Below are 16,438 nucleotides of genomic sequence, written 5' to 3'. Positions count from 1 at the left end.
TTACTCAACAAACAGAATTTTTATTGAAGACAAAAGTGCATTATAACAAAGTGCATTTAGCTTAAATATTTGCAACTTTAAGTGCTCTGATTAATTGTACACAAATTGTATTAATCTGGAAATTACCACAAGTCAACATTTAACTTTCCAAGGGTACAGTCTGAGCTCACACAAGCACAAAATCTTCTTATTATTCTTCTTCTTATTAAATCTTCTTATAATTCTTTTTTGTGACACCATGTACTGCCATTACATATTTCACTATGAAATCACTTAAATGCTTCATCTTGCTTTAACATTTGGCACAACAACAAATCTAATCTACCTCATAACAGGATGGATTTTTAAAATCTTGAATTGAAAAAAATGAATTACCGGTGTAGCGTATAGAAGCCTGGCAATGCTTGCAGATTGCATTTGTTTTATCGATCCCTTGGTTTCCTTCCTTTGCTTTAAAACCAAAATGTGTCCAAACATCTGCCTTTAGAGCAGGGGTCTCAAACTCAAATTGGCGAGGGGCCGTTTCTGTGATTGACACCTCATAGGAGGGCCATTTTAACATTCAAGCGCAAGAAAGTGCAACATTTCAGAAAATTTACTTTCCTTTGCATTATTTCTCATTTACTTCAAATTTCATTACTAAAATATTTTTATACCTATACTATAAATATTTTATTTACCATACTAAATGTAAACAGCAGTGTCTCTCTCATTGTTACACAGTGTAATATAATTATATAATACTATTACTAACATAATTCTACTAATATAGTAATATAATACTACTAATGTAATACTATTAATTGCAATTGTCTGGTGCAACTTCTCACATCCAACAAGGTGCATGGAATAAAAAAAAAAAAATGAGTAATTTAGGAACAAAACCAGCAACACTTGTGGCGTGGGTCAGAAGTAAACAAAAAACTGGAGCTATATATCAACTTTATTTTGCCAAAAAATACAAATCTCTCATTGTTACATACATTATTAGTTTTTAACATTTTAGTGGAAATATTTTCCCTTAGTTTATGTTAGCTGTGACATTAAAATCTTGCACTGAACAACACTGTACAGAACAAATACAATCCCTGAGTACATTTGTACACTCTTCTGTTTCTTGACAGACACCAGAGCTTGTGCTCACACAGCTGAGACTCATTTGTCCAAGATGCTGTTTGAGCATAGGTAACGTTTAATTTTTACATCGGCGCTCGTGACGTAAAGTCGAGTGCTTTTACTGTAATTTAGGCGAGCGCGCTCATAATAGAAGCGACGCGGTTGAGAGCGCGGCTCATGGTTGCATAGCAACAACAGACGCCACTGAAGCGAAAGCAATGCGGCGCGGCCGTTTATGTGACGCGATTTGTGAATGCCCTCATAAAACCGCGACTTTTTCGTTGCATGTCAGACAGGTAGCAACTAGAGAATAATAATAATAATAATAATAATTTAGCGGGCCGGATTATGTTTTATTTTTGATATCAGTTGTGGGCCGGGTAGAGTTGGAGGGCGGGCCGTAAATGGGCGGAGTATCGATACTAAGGGCTAGAATGTCGATACTGTATCTTTTTTTATTATATCGGTATGTATCTAAGAATCGATATTTTGAGCACACCCCTAAAAGTAATTAAGCAGCACGCGCCGACGCATTTGCGCATGCAATTCTTGAGTGCGCGTCGTAAGCAGTCGTGTTAATTTTACCGACATAGGCTGACAACATCTCATCTGACCGCAGTACATTTTTGTTCACTGAAGCTCCTTTTCTGCGCTCGTTTGACTTGCGCCTGGCGCTGAGGCGAACTCGGAATGCGCGTCTGAAAAGTGTCCCGTTTGTTGTGGTCGTAAAGAGACAGTTCTATATAAACGCGGTGTTTTACTAAAAAAAAAAAAGATTTTTATTTTTGGTATTTTATATGCTCTGTTGGTGGTTTGTGTGGAGTAGGCCTAGCATAACACAGGGGGGATTTTTTTTTATCCCCACCGAGGAGGAAAAATAAATCAGCAGAGGCAGGGATACATAGACCAGAAGAGGGGTAATCTGCATTTCTTTTCAGAAAATGATCCGTTTCATAGTAACATAATGTTACGGCATTTGATCGAACAGATGTTCAATTTGACATTGCGACGTGATTGGTGTTGCGATATTTCAAAATAAATTACCTTTTAGATAATGCATGACTGTCACATAATATGTGTTTTTGGTCACATCAATTCATAAGAATAATTAGATCATTAGAATATATCAAGATTTGTCAATTTAAAAAAAAAAAAAAAAAAAAAAAATTAATTTGGGTGTAGTCTAACACTGCTTACGCGGCACTAGATGGCGCTCCAAGACCCACTAGTGGGCCGCGGCCCATCGGTTGAGAATCGCTGACATACACGAATCCGTTGTGCAGTGGAAGAGATGCACTATCATTGCACTGTATAATATAACTAGCTTATTCCGTTATGCATGGAAAAGATACCATACATGCTGTTGCACTGCAATTAATACAATAACTAACTAATTTTGTTCGTACATTGAAGAGATAATAACGCGCATTGTTTTGCATACAACATTGAAGAATCCGTTATGCAGTGAAGAGATATTTTATTCATGTAATATATTCATGTTGCTTTGCCACAAGAATTAACACATTCCGTTGTATTCAATATCGAAATTATTCTGTTTTGTATTAAATATGTGCTGTTGCATAGCATTGCATACAGTGACTAACTCATTTGGTCTGTGCATTGAAGAGAGAACACTCAGAAGGAGTCAATGAATATGTATAGAAAGTTCAAGATCAAGAGCTTTTGGGCTATAAATATCTTCTTTAGGTCAAATATGGACTGCTGTCTGTCTTATGTAACAATGAGTATGTATAGAAAATTCATGATCGGGGACTAATTTGCCAGAAATATGTTCAGTTGGTCTCATATAGACTTCTGTATGGGTGAAATAACATTAGATAGAATCAATGAGTATGTATAAAAAGTTGATGATCGAGGGCTTATTGGCAGCAATCTTCCAATAAACCATACTTAGATCTTGCATACAATGCAATGATACAGAACATAAGATTTGTATAATTCTTCAATGCACATAGTTAGATTAGTTAGATAGTTTATATGTTATTCTCTATTACGCAACGTAATTTGCAATTTTTAATGCAACAGCACATATGTTATGTGTTATCTCTTCAGTGCACAACAGAAAAGTTCTTGAATGCATTAGTGCAGAACATGTTATTTTTCAATGCAAAATGTAAAAAGGTAAGTCTTGTATGCACTGCAATGAAAGTGCATATTGTTATTCTTCCACTGCACAACGGAATTAGTTATTTCTTGTGTTTCAATGAAATTGAGCAAAAATGTCATTCTGTGAGATTCTAGAAACACCCTGTGCCCCTTTCATCATGTGATCTTTCTCTGTAAGAGATGCAGGCCTCACGAGTGACCTTATATTCCTTTTATGTACTTCAGTCACTGAACTGCTAGTTTCACTTCTTATATTCTAATTATATAATGCAACTCTGGACAATAAAGTGTGTGCCATGATTGAACTGCACTTTATGTGTCTGTCTAGTCATTGGTACCCAGGTATACCTGCTTTTCTGTGCTACATCGCTCAACCTGAAAGATCTTCTTAAAATACTTGATCTCCAAATTATTTTATATGACAGTCTGGGGGCTCGTCCGCGAAATGGGGGGGATTCTCCCTGTGAACTGGGAAAAGAGAAAAGCGCGCCGGGGATCGGAGGACCTACGGAAAAGGGGGTAAGTGTTTTTGGATATTTCTTAAATGAAGTATGCATTTACCCCTGTAGGATCCTATTATAACATCTCGTGAAAACACGAGAGGTTTTTTTGTGTAATCACTAGTAGCTAGTGGAATATATCCATTGTTGTTACACTACGGCTGGCAACAGTAGTTTTATTTAACTATTAGCGTAAGAGTGATTGGGTTGAATCACCAATTGTTAGTGGAATTTATTTTCCATTGTTGTTACACTTCGGCCACGGGCGGACTGGCCATCTGGCATACTTAGCACTTTCCCGGTGGGCCGACGTCTTTTTGGGGCCGACGGTCGCCGACTGCAAAAAAAAAAAAAAAATCTCTCGGCCCATGAAAGTGGTAGGCCTAGATCGGCGGCCCAATGCTTTTTCAATTGACACTGGGCTGCTGGCCAAAAACACTTCAGTCAAAAATATCACATAGGCTAGTTTTTTCCCCTTCTGACAGACGCGGCTCATGAAACATGTAGCTCAGCGGCCCATTGGTTTGTTTTCTTGATTGACACTGGACTGGCCCAATCATCTTTGAACAGCACCATCTATAGGATTTCTGCCTGCATGCAGTTTCAGTGTGATCATGGAGAAGAAACGCAAAGGAGGTGCAGCGAAGCTGCGTGAGAGAAAAAAAAAAAAAAACGCTGCCAAATGTGTCAAATTGACACAAATGTTTTCGGCAGTAGTAGCAGGGGCGTAAATCGCCAACCCCCCCAAATAATATATAATTAATAACCACGCAATACAAACGCAAACGGGCGTTTTAAGTTTAGAAACATTTTGAGTCACCCCTCCCTTGCCTCACAGTGGTTTGGTCCACTGCACACGTCACACTCGCTTGTGTGTAGATTCTGTAGAAGTCCGGTGTTACCATAGACAGTAAAAGAAATGGACACAGCGACCCCATTGGAACTCAATTGAGTCAAGTGAAGCCCATTTTTAGCGATTTTTAGCACTTCCGTTTCTGATGCGCAGACTCACACTAAGCTTGATGACGTCCGCAACCTGTTCAGGCTTGATGCCTCAGTTTTTTATTTATTTATTTACTTTTTTTTTTTTTTTTATATATATAACTTTCGAAATATTTTGCAATATTTTAGATTTCGTCACAGACTACACAGGTGGTTTTATGATTATTTCTAAACATGAATTCAACTGGCATTTCATTAGGTAGTGGTCTAGAGACCGAACCCCCCATCTTCCACTTCAGTGTTAGTAACTGATTTCAGTGTTAGTAGCGTACGCAAATTTTTCTGTACTCAATTGCCCAACCTCAATTGCCGTACATGCATCGTATTGTGACGTGGGTGATGGTCCTATGTTAGGCTCACACAATCCTTTTCGTCTATGTAACCTTCTTTTTTGGGTGTTTTCAGCTAATTTTGGGCTCTCGCCAAATTAGTCCGGCTCCCGCCAAACTGAATTCGGGTCGCCCCTAGAAGTGTCATAACAATGGAACTGATAGTCCACTAACATCTGGTGATTAAAACCCAATCCTCACGTTAATAGTTTATTAAAACTACTGTTGCCAGCCGAAGTCAGGGATGGACTGGGACCAAAAATCGGCCCTGGCATTTTGGCCCAGACCGGCCCACCACCACATAAGATCACAAATACCACCCGTCCTTCCACTTATATATATATATATATATATATATATATATATATATATATATATTATATTTCATGACTATATAATTATATATTACTAATTATATAATTTCATAATTTCATGATATATATATATATAGATATATATATATATATATATATATATATAAATTATTTTATTTATTTATTTTTTGAAGTTGTTTACAATCAAGTCACCAAAATACGATGAATAAACACATTACATTACACAACAGTAAATCTATTAGCTTCATTACAGTTTACATATTCTTATCACAATGTTAATTGTTGTTGGTGTGGGTGACTTATATCCAACATGCTATGGTAAACAAGCTAGGTAACATTATAATCGCTAAAATAGCGGACTCACAGGAAAAAATCATCAGTTATCATCTTTTTTTTGTTGTTGTTGTTATGACTAATTACTCAGCATTAAAGAGAAAATAATCACTTCATCCGATGTTTTTGAATAAAATAGCCTTGACAGCCGACTTACTGGAACTCATCTGTCTGTAGAACTGTTCTCTCCCGCCGGCGCCGCCTGTGATACAGATCAACTGGGGATCATGTCAACTGGGGACATGCGCGTGCACGCAGATAGTTTTACCTGACTTTCCCGCAGATGTTGGACAGCGCTAGAATCGTCACAGGGAATTTTCTACGGAGGAGATTTAAAGGCTTTCCACATTATTTGTGACTGTTTGTATTATTACTGGACTTTGTTGTTCCCCCTGTCGCGCTTTGAATGTATCAGACGCCGTTTAAGGGAAGTTCTATGCGTTTTCATGCCGCGTCTCACAGACCACGCCCAGATTATTTTGTTTACATTAGTTTCAATGGAGTTCGTTTCTGACAACAGTTTTGTAGGTGCATTACAGTTTTTTACAGACGCTAGGACACATTTCTCAATACTTAGGTCACTTTTGCAAAACTCTTCACACAGTTCTCCTAACCAACTTTCAGCTTGGCAAAGCAGTTCATTTCACATTCAAAATGCACTACAACTACCAAAACACTTTATTCAGGTCTCAAATCAACTCGTTCTTCCAGAACACTAGCAAAGGTTGACAGCCGACAAACACACTTTGTCACCCACAAAACAATGACCTAAAAAACACTAACAACATGTAGCATTATACAATGTTCCCTTTCGTGGGAACTATCGACGCTACGTCAGTGACGTGATGGGAATCCTCTGCATTTTTGTGTTCGTGAAGCACTATTGTATCCAACCAATGAGAGAACGTGACGTCAGAGGCGGGCGACGTCGCGGACCGGAACCTATAAAGCATGCCCAGAAACAAAGAACGCTAGCTTCTGTTGTCTTCAGTAAGCGCTATTTGTATCTTGTCTGTCTTATTTACTGTTGTCTGTCTACCATCTCGCCAGAAAGTGATCTCTTTGTCTGAGGACAAGAGTTTCCAAACAAGTGAAATAAGACACATAATAGACATATATATATAAAATGACGGAGAAAGGCCAGCGTTTCACTAAGTGTGCACCTCCTTGTCCGCGATTCATCGTGGAGGGAGATACACACGAGATGTGTGTGAAATGCCTGGGAGTTGAGCACGCACAGGCAGCTCTTGAGGGGGCTGTCTGTGTGCACTGTGAGCGGCTCACTCTCAGGGCGCTGCGCTCACGCCGGGCGCTCTTTGAGGAGGGCGCCGCGGCGAGTGTTCCCCGCGGGTCTGGTCCCGCTGCTGCCGAGGCACAGCGAAGGCTGCACTCGTGGGGTTCACAAATGGATCTAGCAGAGGGGGGGAGAGACGGGCTCTGCCTTATCGCTTCCCTTACCTGCTAGATCTAGTGTCTCTCCTTTGGTGGTGGAAGCACGCGTTGCGGTTTCTTCCCCGCAAAGGGAGGCACCGACACTGAATATATCTTCCTCCGAGGAGGTTGATGTTGAAGGTGTCGAGGGTGGTGATGAGGGACCGTCATCCTCATCTCCAGCCCATGAGGAGCTTATGGAGGTAGTGACCCGGGCAGTAGAAAAACTGAAAATAAGCTGGCCCGCGGAGGAGAGCGTTCCAAAAATAAAAAGCAAGTTAGATGAACGCTTCCTCCCAGATACGTCACTACCCCAGCGTCGGGGACTGCCGTTCTTTCCCGACCTCCACACCGAGGTGTCGAGGTCGTGGAATAGACCCGTGCAGTACCGTGTCTTCAGCCCACAAACGACAATGTATAGTAATATCACGGGGCTGAAGCAACACGGTTATGGGGCGATGCCTCGGGTTGAGGAGACGCTTGCGAGGTATCTCTCGCCCGAGTCTGCATCGTCCCTGAAATCCCCGACGTTGCCCACCAAACCACTAAAACAAACATCGAGTTTGGTGGGCAAGGCTTATTCGGCAGCGGGTCAGGCTGCGGCATGTCTGCACACAATGTCTATACTGCAGGCATACCAAGCTGATCTGCTGGGGGAGATTGAGGAGACTGGGGAAGCTACTTTTGAAACAATTCAGGAGTTGAGAAAAGCCGCAGATTTAGCTCTCCGTGCCACCAAAGAGACGGCCAAGTCAGTAGGCCGTTCTATGGCAGCCATGGTGGCCACGGAGAGACATCTGTGGCTCAATCTCGCAGATATTAAGGATAAAGACAAACATATCCTTATGGATGCGCCGCTTTCCTCCGAGGGCCTGTTCGGTGACGTTTTAAGTCCAACAAATTGGATAACAATAGCTTTAAAACCATGTCAACAACATGCACAGTTTTGAGGCAGCTTTAATCGCATGTGTGGTAAATTCATGACTTAATTTACAACAGATAAATGACGGTCATTGCTCGTAGTTTCTTTTGCGCTTTATATAAGCTATAATAAAGTAATTAGGGCTGTATACCTTGGAGAACCTGGCGATACGATACATACCTCGATACACAGGTCACGATTCGATACGTACCTCGATACAGAGCTGTCTCGATACGATTTGATACAATGTAATACGATTCAATAAAAATACATGGGCCAGAGCCAGTTAGTTAATGCTGAACACATTTACTCAACAAACAGAATTTTTATTGAAGACAAAAGTGCATTATAACAAAGTGCATTTAGCTTAAATATTTGCAACTTTAAGTGCTCTGATTAATTGTACACAAATTGTATTAATCTGGAAATTACCACAAGTCAACATTTAACTTTCCAAGGGTACAGTCTGAGCTCACACAAGCACAAAATCTTCTTATTATTCTTCTTCTTATTAAATCTTCTTATAATTCTTTTTTGTGACACCATGTACTGCCATTACATATTTCACTATGAAATCACTTAAATGCTTCATCTTGCTTTAACATTTGGCACAACAACAAATCTAATCTACCTCATAACAGGATGGATTTTTAAAATCTTGAATTGAAAAAAATGAATTACCGGTGTAGCGTATAGAAGCCTGGCAATGCTTGCAGATTGCATTTGTTTTATCGATCCCTTGGTTTCCTTCCTTTGCTTTAAAACCAAAATGTGTCCAAACATCTGCCTTTAGAGCAGGGGTCTCAAACTCAAATTGGCGAGGGGCCGTTTCTGTGATTGACACCTCATAGGAGGGCCATTTTAACATTCAAGCGCAAGAAAGTGCAACATTTCAGAAAATTTACTTTCCTTTGCATTATTTCTCATTTACTTCAAATTTCATTACTAAAATATTTTTATACCTATACTATAAATATTTTATTTACCATACTAAATGTAAACAGCAGTGTCTCTCTCATTGTTACACAGTGTAATATAATTATATAATACTATTACTAACATAATTCTACTAATATAGTAATATAATACTACTAATGTAATACTATTAATTGCAATTGTCTGGTGCAACTTCTCACATCCAACAAGGTGCATGGAATAAAAAAAAAAATGAGTAATTTAGGAACAAAACCAGCAACACTTGTGGCGTGGGTCAGAAGTAAACAAAAAACTGGAGCTATATATCAACTTTATTTTGCCAAAAAATACAAATCTCTCATTGTTACATACATTATTAGTTTTTAACATTTTAGTGGAAATATTTTCCCTTAGTTTATGTTAGCTGTGACATTAAAATCTTGCACTGAACAACACTGTACAGAACAAATACAATCCCTGAGTACATTTGTACACTCTTCTGTTTCTTGACAGACACCAGAGCTTGTGCTCACACAGCTGAGACTCATTTGTCCAAGATGCTGTTTGAGCATAGGTAACGTTTAATTTTTACATCGGCGCTCGTGACGTAAAGTCGAGTGCTTTTACTGTAATTTAGGCGAGCGCGCTCATAATAGAAGCGACGCGGTTGAGAGCGCGGCTCATGGTTGCATAGCAACAACAGACGCCACTGAAGCGAAAGCAATGCGGCGCGGCCGTTTATGTGACGCGATTTGTGAATGCCCTCATAAAACCGCGACTTTTTCGTTGCATGTCAGACAGGTAGCAACTAGAGAATAATAATAATAATAATAATAATTTAGCGGGCCGGATTATGTTTTATTTTTGATATCAGTTGTGGGCCGGGTAGAGTTGGAGGGCGGGCCGTAAATGGGCGGAGTATCGATACTAAGGGCTAGAATGTCGATACTGTATCTTTTTTTATTATATCGGTATGTATCTAAGAATCGATATTTTGAGCACACCCCTAAAAGTAATTAAGCAGCACGCGCCGACGCATTTGCGCATGCAATTCTTGAGTGCGCGTCGTAAGCAGTCGTGTTAATTTTACCGACATAGGCTGACAACATCTCATCTGACCGCAGTACATTTTTGTTCACTGAAGCTCCTTTTCTGCGCTCGTTTGACTTGCGCCTGGCGCTGAGGCGAACTCGGAATGCGCGTCTGAAAAGTGTCCCGTTTGTTGTGGTCGTAAAGAGACAGTTCTATATAAACGCGGTGTTTTACTAAAAAAAAAAAAGATTTTTATTTTTGGTATTTTATATGCTCTGTTGGTGGTTTGTGTGGAGTAGGCCTAGCATAACACAGGTGGGATTTTTTTATCCCCACCGAGGAGGAAAAATAAATCAGCAGAGGCAGGGATACATAGACCAGAAGAGGGGTAATCTGCATTTCTTTTCAGAAAATGATCCGTTTCATAGTAACATAATGTTACGGCATTTGATCGAACAGATGTTCAATTTGACATTGCGACGTGATTGGTGTTGCGATATTTCAAAATAAATTACCTTTTAGATAATGCATGACTGTCACATAATATGTGTTTTTGGTCACATCAATTCATAAGAATAATTAGATCATTAGAATATATCAAGATTTGTCAATTTAAAAAAAAAAAAAAAAAAAAAAAATTAATTTGGGTGTAGTCTAACACTGCTTACGCGGCACTAGATGGCGCTCCAAGACCCACTAGTGGGCCGCGGCCCATCGGTTGAGAATCGCTGACATACACGAATCCGTTGTGCAGTGGAAGAGATGCACTATCATTGCACTGTATAATATAACTAGCTTATTCCGTTATGCATGGAAAAGATACCATACATGCTGTTGCACTGCAATTAATACAATAACTAACTAATTTTGTTCGTACATTGAAGAGATAATAACGCGCATTGTTTTGCATACAACATTGAAGAATCCGTTATGCAGTGAAGAGATATTTTATTCATGTAATATATTCATGTTGCTTTGCCACAAGAATTAACACATTCCGTTGTATTCAATATCGAAATTATTCTGTTTTGTATTAAATATGTGCTGTTGCATAGCATTGCATACAGTGACTAACTCATTTGGTCTGTGCATTGAAGAGAGAACACTCAGAAGGAGTCAATGAATATGTATAGAAAGTTCAAGATCAAGAGCTTTTGGGCTATAAATATCTTCTTTAGGTCAAATATGGACTGCTGTCTGTCTTATGTAACAATGAGTATGTATAGAAAATTCATGATCGGGGACTAATTTGCCAGAAATATGTTCAGTTGGTCTCATATAGACTTCTGTATGGGTGAAATAACATTAGATAGAATCAATGAGTATGTATAAAAAGTTGATGATCGAGGGCTTATTGGCAGCAATCTTCCAATAAACCATACTTAGATCTTGCATACAATGCAATGATACAGAACATAAGATTTGTATAATTCTTCAATGCACATAGTTAGATTAGTTAGATAGTTTATATGTTATTCTCTATTACGCAACGTAATTTGCAATTTTTAATGCAACAGCACATATGTTATGTGTTATCTCTTCAGTGCACAACAGAAAAGTTCTTGAATGCATTAGTGCAGAACATGTTATTTTTCAATGCAAAATGTAAAAAGGTAAGTCTTGTATGCACTGCAATGAAAGTGCATATTGTTATTCTTCCACTGCACAACGGAATTAGTTATTTCTTGTGTTTCAATGAAATTGAGCAAAAATGTCATTCTGTGAGATTCTAGAAACACCCTGTGCCCCTTTCATCATGTGATCTTTCTCTGTAAGAGATGCAGGCCTCACGAGTGACCTTATATTCCTTTTATGTACTTCAGTCACTGAACTGCTAGTTTCACTTCTTATATTCTAATTATATAATGCAACTCTGGACAATAAAGTGTGTGCCATGATTGAACTGCACTTTATGTGTCTGTCTAGTCATTGGTACCCAGGTATACCTGCTTTTCTGTGCTACATCGCTCAACCTGAAAGATCTTCTTAAAATACTTGATCTCCAAATTATTTTATATGACAGTCTGGGGGCTCGTCCGCGAAATGGGGGGGATTCTCCCTGTGAACTGGGAAAAGAGAAAAGCGCGCCGGGGATCGGAGGACCTACGGAAAAGGGGGTAAGTGTTTTTGGATATTTCTTAAATGAAGTATGCATTTACCCCTGTAGGATCCTATTATAACATCTCGTGAAAACACGAGAGGTTTTTTTGTGTAATCACTAGTAGCTAGTGGAATATATCCATTGTTGTTACACTACGGCTGGCAACAGTAGTTTTATTTAACTATTAGCGTAAGAGTGATTGGGTTGAATCACCAATTGTTAGTGGAATTTATTTTCCATTGTTGTTACACTTCGGCCACGGGCGGACTGGCCATCTGGCATACTTAGCACTTTCCCGGTGGGCCGACGTCTTTTTGGGGCCGACGGTCGCCGACTGCAAAAAAAAAAAAAAAATCTCTCGGCCCATGAAAGTGGTAGGCCTAGATCGGCGGCCCAATGCTTTTTCAATTGACACTGGGCTGCTGGCCAAAAACACTTCAGTCAAAAATATCACATAGGCTAGTTTTTTTCCCCTTCTGACAGACGCGGCTCATGAAACATGTAGCTCAGCGGCCCATTGGTTTGTTTTCTTGATTGACACTGGACTGGCCCAATCATCTTTGAACAGCACCATCTATAGGATTTCTGCCTGCATGCAGTTTCAGTGTGATCATGGAGAAGAAACGCAAAGGAGGTGCAGCGAAGCTGCGTGAGAGAAAAAAAAAAAAAAACGCTGCCAAATGTGTCAAATTGACACAAATGTTTTCGGCAGTAGTAGCAGGGGCGTAAATCGCCAACCCCCCCAAATAATATATAATTAATAACCACGCAATACAAACGCAAACGGGCGTTTTAAGTTTAGAAACATTTTGAGTCACCCCTCCCTTGCCTCACAGTGGTTTGGTCCACTGCACACGTCACACTCGCTTGTGTGTAGATTCTGTAGAAGTCCGGTGTTACCATAGACAGTAAAAGAAATGGACACAGCGACCCCATTGGAACTCAATTGAGTCAAGTGAAGCCCATTTTTAGCGATTTTTAGCACTTCCGTTTCTGATGCGCAGACTCACACTAAGCTTGATGACGTCCGCAACCTGTTCAGGCTTGATGCCTCAGTTTTTTATTTATTTATTTACTTTTTTTTTTTTTTTTTATATATATAACTTTCGAAATATTTTGCAATATTTTAGATTTCGTCACAGACTACACAGGTGGTTTTATGATTATTTCTAAACATGAATTCAACTGGCATTTCATTAGGTAGTGGTCTAGAGACCGAACCCCCCATCTTCCACTTCAGTGTTAGTAACTGATTTCAGTGTTAGTAGCGTACGCAAATTTTTCTGTACTCAATTGCCCAACCTCAATTGCCGTACATGCATCGTATTGTGACGTGGGTGATGGTCCTATGTTAGGCTCACACAATCCTTTTCGTCTATGTAACCTTCTTTTTTGGGTGTTTTCAGCTAATTTTGGGCTCTCGCCAAATTAGTCCGGCTCCCGCCAAACTGAATTCGGGTCGCCCCTAGAAGTGTCATAACAATGGAACTGATAGTCCACTAACATCTGGTGATTAAAACCCAATCCTCACGTTAATAGTTTATTAAAACTACTGTTGCCAGCCGAAGTCAGGGATGGACTGGGACCAAAAATCGGCCCTGGCATTTTGGCCCAGACCGGCCCACCACCACATAAGATCACAAATACCACCCGTCCTTCCACTTATATATATATATATATATATATATATATATATATATATATATATATATATTATATTTCATGACTATATAATTATATATTACTAATTATATAATTTCATAATTTCATGATATATATATATATATATATATATATATATATATATATATATATAAATTATTTTATTTATTTATTTTTTGAATTTGTTTACAATCAAGTCACCAAAATACAATGAATAAACACATTACATTACACAACAGTAAATCTATTAGCTTCATTACAGTTTACATATTCTTATCACAATGTTAATTGTTGTTGGTGTGGGTGACTTATATCCAACATGCTATGGTAAACAAGCTAGGTAACATTATAATCGCTAAAATAGCGGACTCACAGGAAAAAATCATCAGTTATCATCTTTTTTTTGTTGTTGTTGTTATGACTAATTACTCAGCATTAAAGAGAAAATAATCACTTCATCCGATGTTTTTGAATAAAATAGCCTTGACAGCCGACTTACTGGAACTCATCTGTCTGTAGAACTGTTCTCTCCCGCCGGCGCCGCCTGTGATACAGATCAACTGGGGATCATGTCAACTGGGGACATGCGCGTGCACGCAGATAGTTTTACCTGACTTTCCCGCAGATGTTGGACAGCGCTAGAATCGTCACAGGGAATTTTCTACGGAGGAGATTTAAAGGCTTTCCACATTATTTGTGACTGTTTGTATTATTACTGGACTTTGTTGTTCCCCCTGTCGCGCTTTGAATGTATCAGACGCCGTTTAAGGGAAGTTCTATGCGTTTTCATGCCGCGTCTCACAGACCACGCCCAGATTATTTTGTTTACATTAGTTTCAATGGAGTTCGTTTCTGACAACAGTTTTGTAGGTGCATTACAGTTTTTTACAGACGCTAGGACACATTTCTCAATACTTAGGTCACTTTTGCAAAACTCTTCACACAGTTCTCCTAACCAACTTTCAGCTTGGCAAAGCAGTTCATTTCACATTCAAAATGCACTACAACTACCAAAACACTTTATTCAGGTCTCAAATCAACTCGTTCTTCCAGAACACTAGCAAAGGTTGACAGCCGACAAACACACTTTGTCACCCACAAAACAATGACCTAAAAAACACTAACAACATGTAGCATTATACAATGTTCCCTTTCGTGGGAACTATCGACGCTACGTCAGTGACGTGATGGGAATCCTCTGCATTTTTGTGTTCGTGAAGCACTATTGTATCCAACCAATGAGAGAACGTGACGTCAGAGGCGGGCGACGTCGCGGACCGGAACCTATAAAGCATGCCCAGAAACAAAGAACGCTAGCTTCTGTTGTCTTCAGTAAGCGCTATTTGTATCTTGTCTGTCTTATTTACTGTTGTCTGTCTACCATCTCGCCAGAAAGTGATCTCTTTGTCTGAGGACAAGAGTTTCCAAACAAGTGAAATAAGACACATAATAGACATATATATATAAAATGACGGAGAAAGGCCAGCGTTTCACTAAGTGTGCACCTCCTTGTCCGCGATTCATCGTGGAGGGAGATACACACGAGATGTGTGTGAAATGCCTGGGAGTTGAGCACGCACAGGCAGCTCTTGAGGGGGCTGTCTGTGTGCACTGTGAGCGGCTCACTCTCAGGGCGCTGCGCTCACGCCGGGCGCTCTTTGAGGAGGGCGCCGCGGCGAGTGTTCCCCGCGGGTCTGGTCCCGCTGCTGCCGAGGCACAGCGAAGGCTGCACTCGTGGGGTTCACAAATGGATCTAGCAGAGGGGGGGAGAGACGGGCTCTGCCTTATCGCTTCCCTTACCTGCTAGATCTAGTGTCTCTCCTTTGGTGGTGGAAGCACGCGTTGCGGTTTCTTCCCCGCAAAGGGAGGCACCGACACTGAATATATCTTCCTCCGAGGAGGTTGATGTTGAAGGTGTCGAGGGTGGTGATGAGGGACCGTCATCCTCATCTCCAGCCCATGAGGAGCTTATGGAGGTAGTGACCCGGGCAGTAGAAAAACTGAAAATAAGCTGGCCCGCGGAGGAGAGCGTTCCAAAAATAAAAAGCAAGTTAGATGAACGCTTCCTCCCAGATACGTCACTACCCCAGCGTCGGGGACTGCCGTTCTTTCCCGACCTCCACACCGAGGTGTCGAGGTCGTGGAATAGACCTGTGCAGTACCGTGTCTTCAGCCCACAAACGACAATGTATAGTAATATCACGGGGCTGAAGCAACACGGTTATGGGGCGATGCCTCGGGTTGAGGAGACGCTTGCGAGGTATCTCTCGCCCGAGTCTGCATCGTCCCTGAAATCCCCGACGTTGCCCACCAAACCACTAAAACAAACATCGAGTTTGGTGGGCAAGGCTTATTCGGCAGCGGGTCAGGCTGCGGCATGTCTGCACACAATGTCTATACTGCAGGCATACCAAGCTGATCTGCTGGGGGAGATTGAGGAGACTGGGGAAGCTACTTTTGAAACAATTCAGGAGTTGAGAAAAGCCGCAGATTTAGCTCTCCGTGCCACCAAAGAGACGGCCAAGTCAGTAGGCCGTTCTATGGCAGCCATGGTGGCCACGGAGAGACATCTGTGGCTCAATCTCGCAGATATTAAGGATAAAGACAAACATATCCTTATGGATGCGCCGCTT

Source organism: Chanodichthys erythropterus, chromosome 15, assembly GCF_024489055.1.
Source record: "Chanodichthys erythropterus isolate Z2021 chromosome 15, ASM2448905v1, whole genome shotgun sequence".
Classification (NCBI taxonomy): domain Eukaryota; kingdom Metazoa; phylum Chordata; class Actinopteri; order Cypriniformes; family Xenocyprididae; genus Chanodichthys; species Chanodichthys erythropterus.
Note: the sequence above shows the minus strand (reverse complement) of the source record.